Source organism: Anguilla rostrata, chromosome 6, assembly GCF_018555375.3.
Source record: "Anguilla rostrata isolate EN2019 chromosome 6, ASM1855537v3, whole genome shotgun sequence".
NCBI classification, from domain to species: domain Eukaryota; kingdom Metazoa; phylum Chordata; class Actinopteri; order Anguilliformes; family Anguillidae; genus Anguilla; species Anguilla rostrata.
In genome coordinates, this window is record NC_057938.1 from 20,394,370 (window position 1) to 20,403,815 (window position 9,446).

Consider the following 9,446-nt stretch of genomic DNA (forward strand, 5'->3'; position numbering starts at 1 on the left):
AGACAATTTATGCAGCTGAAATAAAAAACTGCATCCAAACCTAGTTCCCTAACCATTATACTACACGGACACTCTATATTTTTCTGGTTATTATGCTGGGGCAGCCCCAAATGGCACTTCTTCCATCCATATCTATACCTGCTTATCCTAGTCAGGGTCACAGGGGAGCTGGAGCCTTTCCCAGAATGCATTGGGCTAGAGGCAGGAATACACCCTGGACAGGTCACCAATCTATCACAGGGCACACACACACCATTCACACACACATTCATACCTATGAGCAATTTAGAGTCTCCGAATTAGCCTACTTGCATATCTTTGGACTGTGGGAGCAAGCCAGAATGAACCCACACGGACAGAACATGCAAACTCTGAAGTGGCCCAGACGAGGATTCAAACCCAGGACCTTCTTGCTGTGAGACAACAGTGCTACCTACTCCACCATTATTATTATTATTATCATCATCATCATCATCATTATTATTATTATTATTATTTGTAGTGGAGCAGCACCTCTTGTGTCTGTGGTAAACCAAATCTGGCCTAGAGCAGCAGGGAAGAGAATCTGAGCCTTTCATTCCAGACAGCATCTGCAGTGCAGGAGGACCACACAAACAGCGATGCACAGAGTGCTTCTGTTTGCCATGCCAGTAGTCAGGCAGATTATCAAAACGAAACAAAGCAAGAGTGTGCTGCTAGCCAAACTGCCCCATTACACTTGGGTAGATAGAGAAACCCAAAGCCCTGTGCTGGTGCGGTCTCAACCGCAGTCACTTTTATCTCTAGATGGTCTGGAAAGGGAAATTACAGCCTGTGAGATCAGTGTCCTCCATCCTGATTGGTTCTTGCAAGTTTTAGTCAGTTTTGTTATATGTAAGTGGTTCAGTTGACTCGAATGTGCTCCCACCAGCATAGGATTGTGATTCCTTAGAAGCAAACTACAATTAGTTTATTAGATGGTAAATGGTAAATGGACTCCATTTATATAGCGCTTTTATCCAAATCGTTTTACAATTGATGCCTCTCATTTACCAGAGCAGTTAGGGGTTAGGTGTCTTGCTCAGGGACACTTCAACACGCCCAGGGCGGGAATTGAACCAGCAACCCTCCGACTGCCAGACAACTGCTCTTACCTCCTGAGCTATGTCGCCCCATGAACCATGATGGCCAGTGGTAAATCCTTGCCTGTCATCCTCAAGTCAGGACCAGCTGTGACTGTACTTTTGGATCTTGGGATTCCTTTTGGCCTCTACACTTTGCTCTTGTCTCATCTGCCAACAAGACCTTTTCCCAAAACTCTGCAGGTTCTTAGGTAGTTCTTAGGAAAATGCAACCTGGCCATCCTGCTTTTGCAGCTAACTGGTGGTTTACATCTTGCAGTGTAGCCTCTGTAGTTCTGTTTGTGCCCTCATCTGTTGAAAGTAGTCATTGACACATCCACCTCTACCTCCTGAAGAATGTTTCTGATCTGTTGGACAGGTGTTTGGGGTTTTTCTCTTCATAATGGTGAGAATACTTTGGTCATCAACTGAAGAGGTTTTCCTAAGCCTACCAGGTCCTTTGCGCTTTCTGAGCTGTCTTTGTCCCAAACATTATGGAGCTCACTGTATATCTCCACATGAAATTCAATATCCCTTGTACTTAAGGCCCAGATTTTGATCATGGTTTAATTAGCAAGCAACTGCTGTATCAGAGCAGTTTGTGGAGGTCTCCAATACTTTGTACAATGCACACAGTGGAGTGTGATCCTTGTCTCTAGGGAGGGGTAGGGTGTCTGGGCTCATGGTGGAGTGAAATGGGTCTTTTCTTGCTTCTGGATGACAAAAAGAAGAATAGAGAGGCACAAGACTGGAACCGGAATAAAGACTTTTGTAAAAAAAAAAAAAATGGGTTGAAAGAGGTACAAAACCACAGCCTGCCAGAGCCGTTGAGTATGGTTGCCATGGAAACCTGACTTGAATTTACAGAGAGGCCGAATGCACTTTTGAGAAACCACCTGTGGAAAGAAGGGCTGTCCGTGGAGACCTTCAAATACAATATGCTGAGAATTTAATGATCTGTCTTTTCTTTTTGTTGTTGTTGCTTATTTTTACAAATTGGTTATTTTTGCTAAAAAAAGAGATTGGAAAATCAACCAAATTATAATTTGGTATGTATGCAGAGTAAATAAGTTGTAGATAAATAAATGAGTGTTAACCGCCAATATTTGTACACAGATTCTACTATTGCTGTTTTACCTGAATGAGAGTTAATGGCATTAAAATGTTGATAATATGAAGCTATGAAGCTATGACATGTATGTATTGACTCTTGGGACTCACAGCGACAGATGTATTGGCCCCGCCAATATTTTAGACTGTGTGGGGCATCACTTTGTCGGTATGTCACCATAGAGACTCCTGATACCTGCTCTTTAAAACTGGGGGTTATATGTTTCTGTGCAAATTTCACATAGTTTCTAATTTAGCTTTGACCTGCTAGAGGCAGATGATCAATTGCAACAATTACAGACATGAATTGTTGCTATAGATCTCCTGCCTCTAGTAAGTCACCCTCAGCTATCCTTCCATCAACTGTCTGTGACTATCTCTGATATTACTGTTCATCTCCAGGAAGCTGAGATTGTCCTTGATAACTTAACATCTCAAGCAATGCAATGCTCAGCTCTTAGATATAACTGGAAACATTTGCCATGGCAATTGCAGTAGTAGTGAATGTTGCAATAGTCTGAATGTCCAGTCGGGGGAGACAAAGTCTACCAAGTTTGTGACTTTCAAAACGTGAAGCTCGTCTGGGAACGTCAGTTGGTTACATTTTCATCTAGAGGAATGCTGAGTAATATGCCAGTTAGCTTGCTTACATAACCACAGTAAGGCCTTCAAAGTTTATCCCTGAATTAATCCTTATTTGTAACCTGTGATTTCAGTCCGAACTGTAAAATTGAGGTATGCATATAGTGTAAGACTTACTTAGTTCCTGCTTTCCATGGAGTGCCAAATATTTTGCCAGTATTTTTATGCTAAACTTCATTGCACCAATGTCAATTTGGAGTGTTTTGAGTGTTGACTTCTTTTCACATTGCAGTCCATCAGCTGAGATGTGCAGATATTACATCAACAAGCAGAGTATTTATCCACCTGTATAAATGGATGCAAAGTAAATGCTATGTAAAAAAAAGGAAACAAAAGAAAAGTGGGTCACTCTGAGTAAGTGCGCTTGTGTAGTTGCTCTTGTTTGGTTCTTAGATGGGGATATCCTGCTGAACTAAACCCTTCTTCAGGGAAAAACTGGCCAATTATGTATCACACACTGGAGCTCTTAGCCATATTTGGCACTGGTTATGATGAAGGTTTGGTGAAACTTGAGCCACAGGGAACACCAATGCACCAAGAGAACGAGTGCTTCAGCTAGAGAAGTGCTAGAGAAGAAGCTCTTCAGTGTTTTTCCCACAGTGTGTGTGCACTTTTGTTTTTGTTTAGTTTTTTTTTTTTTGGGGGGGGGGGGGGGGTTGGGGTTTTGCCAAAAAATTGATTTCTGAGGATTGTTTGTAATCTTTATTAAATTGTATGGTATCTATTAACAGGTTATTCAATTTAGAATAACCTGTTAATTGAGGGGTTCACATTACACATTACTGGCAGCTGTGTTGTGTATGAAAACCCTCACCAGCTTCAGGCAATGGCACACTTGAGCCTGCAGCCTCTCTTCCACTACACACCCTTTCTCTCTGTCTCTCCTCACTCACTGCTGGGCCTGCTGATTTTCTCTCAGCACCCTTGCTTGCTGCCTTTCCCTATGCACACTTAGCCCTTGCACAACCACATATATCGCACTGAATGTCATCTGTAATTGAAAATATTGCAACTCCAGTCAGCTAGTTTGTTATTTGCAACATGTTAAAGCCCCTATGAGAGGTGGCGTGGGAGAAACATGAGAGGTACTTGGAAGTCTCATTTTAAGTAAGTGTATTGAGAATCCATAGTCATTTATCTTAACTGAATCCATTATATGGATGAGAGGTCAAGACATCTGGTTATTACAAGATCTTTGCTGTTGTTTACCACTTTCACATTGGCTCCTCTCCCATGTAAAAGATAGTTACATTTTCATCCTGATACACATTTTGTTTAAAACAAAAATTATGCAGTTCTTATGATTAAGCAAGTTAATTTTTTCCCCCAAAAGCATGTCAGTTTTAATACCAGTTCAAGTGGTATTATGTTGGTTATTTATGCTACATTCCTCTGTGTGAAGGATATTTGTCTTCCATGGCCTTCTACACCTCTCAGTTTTTCTTCTAATTAGGTAGCTTTTGGACCCCACAACCCATTTAATTACATTTTATAAATTGGTAGCCTGCCACATGTTAAAATAAAGTTAAAATGTTTTTGACATATGTGCAAACAATTCAAGGTAACCTGCAACTTGTTTAATGAATGCAACAGGCCGGCATACGTATCAGAAGTATATTATATGAGTCATATTTTTCACAAGGCATTTTGGCGACCCGGCAAATTGGAAACCGGCATTCAAAAATAACAGCCTTGCTCATAACATAAATCTATGAAAGAAAAGTAGGGGAACATTTACATAAAGCGTCATATGATATTTGTATGTGTCTTTTAAATACCAATAGCTGTCCGGACAGTTGTGCGTAAACTGATGCTCATCCAGGTATGCTTTTAAAGATGCAAGGCATCACATGTTTGGTAACAAGGCTGCTGTGAAGTATGAAAAATGTCCATAAAAGATCTATTTTTGATCCAAAGCTAATCCTGACCTGGCCCTTCCCGACAGGTGGTAACATTTTGTAAGTTGTGCATGCTTTGAAAGGTCTTCCGGGTCACATATATGGTATTTGTACATACTCATAGTTATATTCTTGGGGATTTTCTTGGGAAATGGCAGGATGAAAGCTGAACATTGTGAGAATGGAAGCACTCTACACGTATATGCAGGCAGGCATCCGTTGGAGAAAAGTGATGAACGAGGTATTTTTAGAGATATCCCACACGCCTGTTGTCGCTACCTCCAGTCTAAAGATTCATTGCAATAAGGCAGTGCTGTAAATTGGGAGCGCTTGACATCAGTGAAGGGGGATATCCTCTGGCAAGTCGTTAAACCCACTTAAGGCAAACTGATTCGGTTCTGTCACAACAATGATGAGTTGAGTTTAAGCGCAGCTAAGTGAGCAGCTGAAGTGAAGTGGAACCGTTTTCCTCCTACTAAAGGGAATTAGTAGTCTGACCTTAATTGAAGTGTATGGGTATTTAGGCCTGGAGATTACGGATTTCATTTGCATTGAAGTGATTTATGTAGAGACCATTGTTGCTCCTGGGTACTTCTGCCTGTGCTGCTAAACTTCCTTAAACAAGATGACTCTAACAGGAAAATTATCTAAATTCTGAGATTTTGTAAATGGTTTATTGTACATGTTTTGGAAAACTCCACTGTATTAATATTATACTGTATTTGTATTTACATTGTTGCAATTAAGCACATGGCCATAACCATACTGTTGAAATTAAGTTCTAAGATTTTGTTTACTGTGCTTTTAGTCTAATACAAAATAGCATTTGGTTGAAAGGATATACACTCCCCAAAGTATATAGGCATGCACAGCTAACAGTAATATAGCATTACTATTAGCAAGGCTACTCAGCAAATAAGGTTTACAGTTTAATCAACCATGTGGTGAAATATTTTAAATATACTGCAGAACCCTCAATGCAGCGACATTACTTTATTGCCGAAAAGGTTGAGCTTCTTTTTGCGGTGGAATGTTCTGACAGGCTATGATCGCTACAATATTATTATTCTTGGAACAGTATGCTGCAGACAAGACCATGCGTGGGATCTTGGAGTGGCCTGTGGTTAGCAATTATGTTGGAGATTGGTGTCCACCTGCAGTTAACACAGGCAGGAATGCCAGACTGGAAGTTTTTGTACCCTTATGCTGAGAATTTGAAGTATTTGCATGTAAAGTAATAATTAGAAAATTTGTTCAGGAGTCAAATGAAGATTTTAAGGAATATACTGAAGAAATATAATTCTGGGTGTCTGGAAACACTGAACACAGGCCTTGGTGTGGGAGGGAGTGGTAGATCAATCACTTATCTGATCACTGAGCTCAGAGGTCTGAAAGGGCACACACTGGTAGCCAGTAGCTGGACAGTACATACAGGTACCTCTCACACGCGCAGGGCCCATGCCTAGAGCTACAGTCTTCTCAGGTCTGTAGGGTGCTTGTCATGTCTTCTCTAACGACTAAAACACTAAAAAGTTATTTGTTTACTGCTTGTATAAATGGCACTGAATTCTGAATTACATTGTAGCAAGAATCAGTGGTTCTTTGGTGATGCAATGAAATTAAGTAGGCGCTTAAACAGAAGCCTCTGGTGGTAGCAGGGACATCCTAGATTGACCTAGAAGTGGGGAATTTTTTTAAAAATTTGCCCTCCAGAAGAATGTCAATAAGGGCAAGTGTTAAGTGAACAATCAGTCAGTGCTCTCCCCTTCCTCGGTTTGTGCAGGTGCAGATACACAGTAAAATGTAATAGTTACAGTGCTATACGGTATCAACTCTTACAGAGTACATATGGTCCCAATTATACTCATATGTAGTCTGTTAGAGATGAATTAACCCAATACATTTGACTGATTGTATAGAGAAAGGGTGGACTGACAGGGCCTCCCTCATTGGCAGCATGTTGCTAACACCAGGCCTGGTCACCGCTGTGCAGCCATTGTGATAGAAAATTGCAGTGTTAATAATGGTGTTAATAATTTAAAAAACTAAATTTTTCTGCCGCCCGCATGGGTTACCATGTGTTGCTCCTCGTGTTGGGTCTACACGATGTTATCGCACTCTTCATATGGAGGACACAACTCTGTAAAACAGGTCAAAATCTCCAGTGGCAGTTAATAACTGATCACTTACGAAAAGGGAGGACCAAAGAGAACCCATCCATAATCAAATAATTGTTTTTTTAATACTAACAAAAGGGTAAATGTATGATAGAAAATAGTGATTTAATGGTGTTAATGATGAAAAAACAAAAAATTTGCAATAATAAGGTATATGCATTATGTATTGTGTATGTTCTAGACTATGCCTCTGTGTATGCGACTATCTGCTTGTATTTTTTTAATGTATAATCTGTTGCAACCACTTTTTTCTGTTAAGGCCCTCCCAGCTTCCCTTAGGCAGGCGGCAGTACATCCCGCTCCTCTTATTGCCATAGCCAAACATCTTGCCAGCGGACTAGAGTCTGTGTGACCCACACAGCCTAGGCTGACAACGTGTACTGTCAGTGGAAAAGTACTGGTGTGAAAGAACAAAGGAATGTGTGTGCCCCTTATAAAGTGTAGAAATTGAACACAGACAGAAACTTTTTTGAGGTTCGCTTCCCTAGCTCCTGCGAGAGCGCTTGAACCGATATAATAAAAGGCTTGAAGCTTTAAGCAGTGTCTCAGTCTCTCTTCCTTAGAGTAATAAACCATGTTGATTTTCCACGACACCAGTCAGGTGTGGTGCGAACCACGAGCACGGCAAGCCTGCCTGCCTCTGTAGCACCAGGAGCCATGGGAGTTATTCTCTGGAGCACGCATGTGAAAGCAGCGTGGTCTTACAGTCATACCCCACACACCTCCCCATGAGCTTGCTGCGTGACTTATACTGTAAGAGAGTAGTAAAACGAATAAATGATTTCTTAACTAAACAGTATCGTGAGTGAAGATCAGAGAAAATGGCATTGTACATTAATTGTTGAGGACAGATAAGCTGCACCAGGACTCCAATGTGAAGCAGTTTTTGGTGGAAATGGATGATTTACCTGTTGTCTGAAGAGCTATATCCTTTAAGACAGTGAGTTGAAAAGAGTCCTACCCATCCCTCCAGAAAGGTTATATTCTCTGGAGAATTGCCTGTTCTCGAGCACTCAGCCATGAATCTTACATTTTAGGAAGGAGAGAGAGTCATTTGGACTCTGACTTTCTTTTTTTTTGTCAGAATTATTTATTCACATGATAATACTCTTTCTGGTGTCTTTTTGCTATACCAAAAAATGAAAAACCAGAAATTATGGTTGCAACCTTATTAGAACTAACATACAAGTAATACAAATACTTAAAATACATCTTTTGGGACACAAAACTTTCAAAACTTGACCTCTTGAAACTATACTACCTGCAGATTCTATGATTCTAATCTTTTGGCAAAATTCAATTACTACTTGGAGAGAATGAATAAAAATATAACCATGAAAACAAAAAAGTGAGAAACTTCAGCAGGCAATTTTTTAAAATAAAAATGATTCCTCTCATTATAAATTCAGCAGTGAAGATAGGCTGACCACATTTGTCTTGCAGTACAGCATTAGGATTAGAAGGATTCAGTGCTAGGGATTAGTGAAAAAAACAGTTGTAACAAGGCTTTCGAGAAGTGAACATGAGGGCATGGAGGCTAATGAGAATTTAGCAAGTTGGGACTGTTTAGAACACTCAGCATTTTTTAAGGCAGAGTGCAGCATTTAAAGTGATAACCTAAGATGTTATTTCACACCATGTGCATCCAATTTTACAGTGAACTAAACTTAGGGTGCCACATAAAAGAGCCAGATAGGAGCTGCTCTTATGTAGTGTATACTAAGATTCAGAGAACAGTGGAGTGCCATCTGCACAAAGAACTGTTGCCAACATGCCGACTTTGTTCCTAGATTTAGCAGTTTTTCAGACCCCTTTAGCGACTGTATTTCAAAATAGAACCTAGCGACAAATCTGGCGACTTTTTTAGAAACCATCAGCAACTTTCCTTGAAAAATTCACTAACAGTGCTTGGTGGGTCTGCAGTCTTTGGTGGGTATGCACTCCCTAGCGCTCTACAGCTCACATTACAGCAGCTGGTAAGTGAGTGGAGAGAGAAGCTACACAGTCGACCGACCGTCACTGAGACTGAAACATGAATGAACTGCACGTGCGTATGCCAGGGCACCCCGATGACCAATCACTGATCATCATCGTCTGCCCCTCCCTCCCATGATACAATACAGACAATATAGCCTGAAAATAGGCTGATACACTTCACTATACTGACTAGGACTACAGTGACTGATATGCACAAAAACAATATGCACTCTGTAATATATTAAATAAAATAATATGGTTTATGGTTGTCTTTTCAGAAAATTTTCCTCCTTCATGTAACAGAGACAGAGAAGGTCAGCAATTTTTCAGTGTCAGAAAGGATTAAAAAAGTTTAAGTATGTTTCTTATATGGCACTGAAAACACAAATCTGAATCAAAGATTACCATTAGTTTTCCCACCTCTGGTCGCAAATGATCTTTATATTTAGAGTCAATAATTAAAACCTAATAAAACTACTTATTAAATTATCCTTGGTACGTTTGAGGAAATTTTTAGGTATCCAAATTCTGATGTTTTTCAA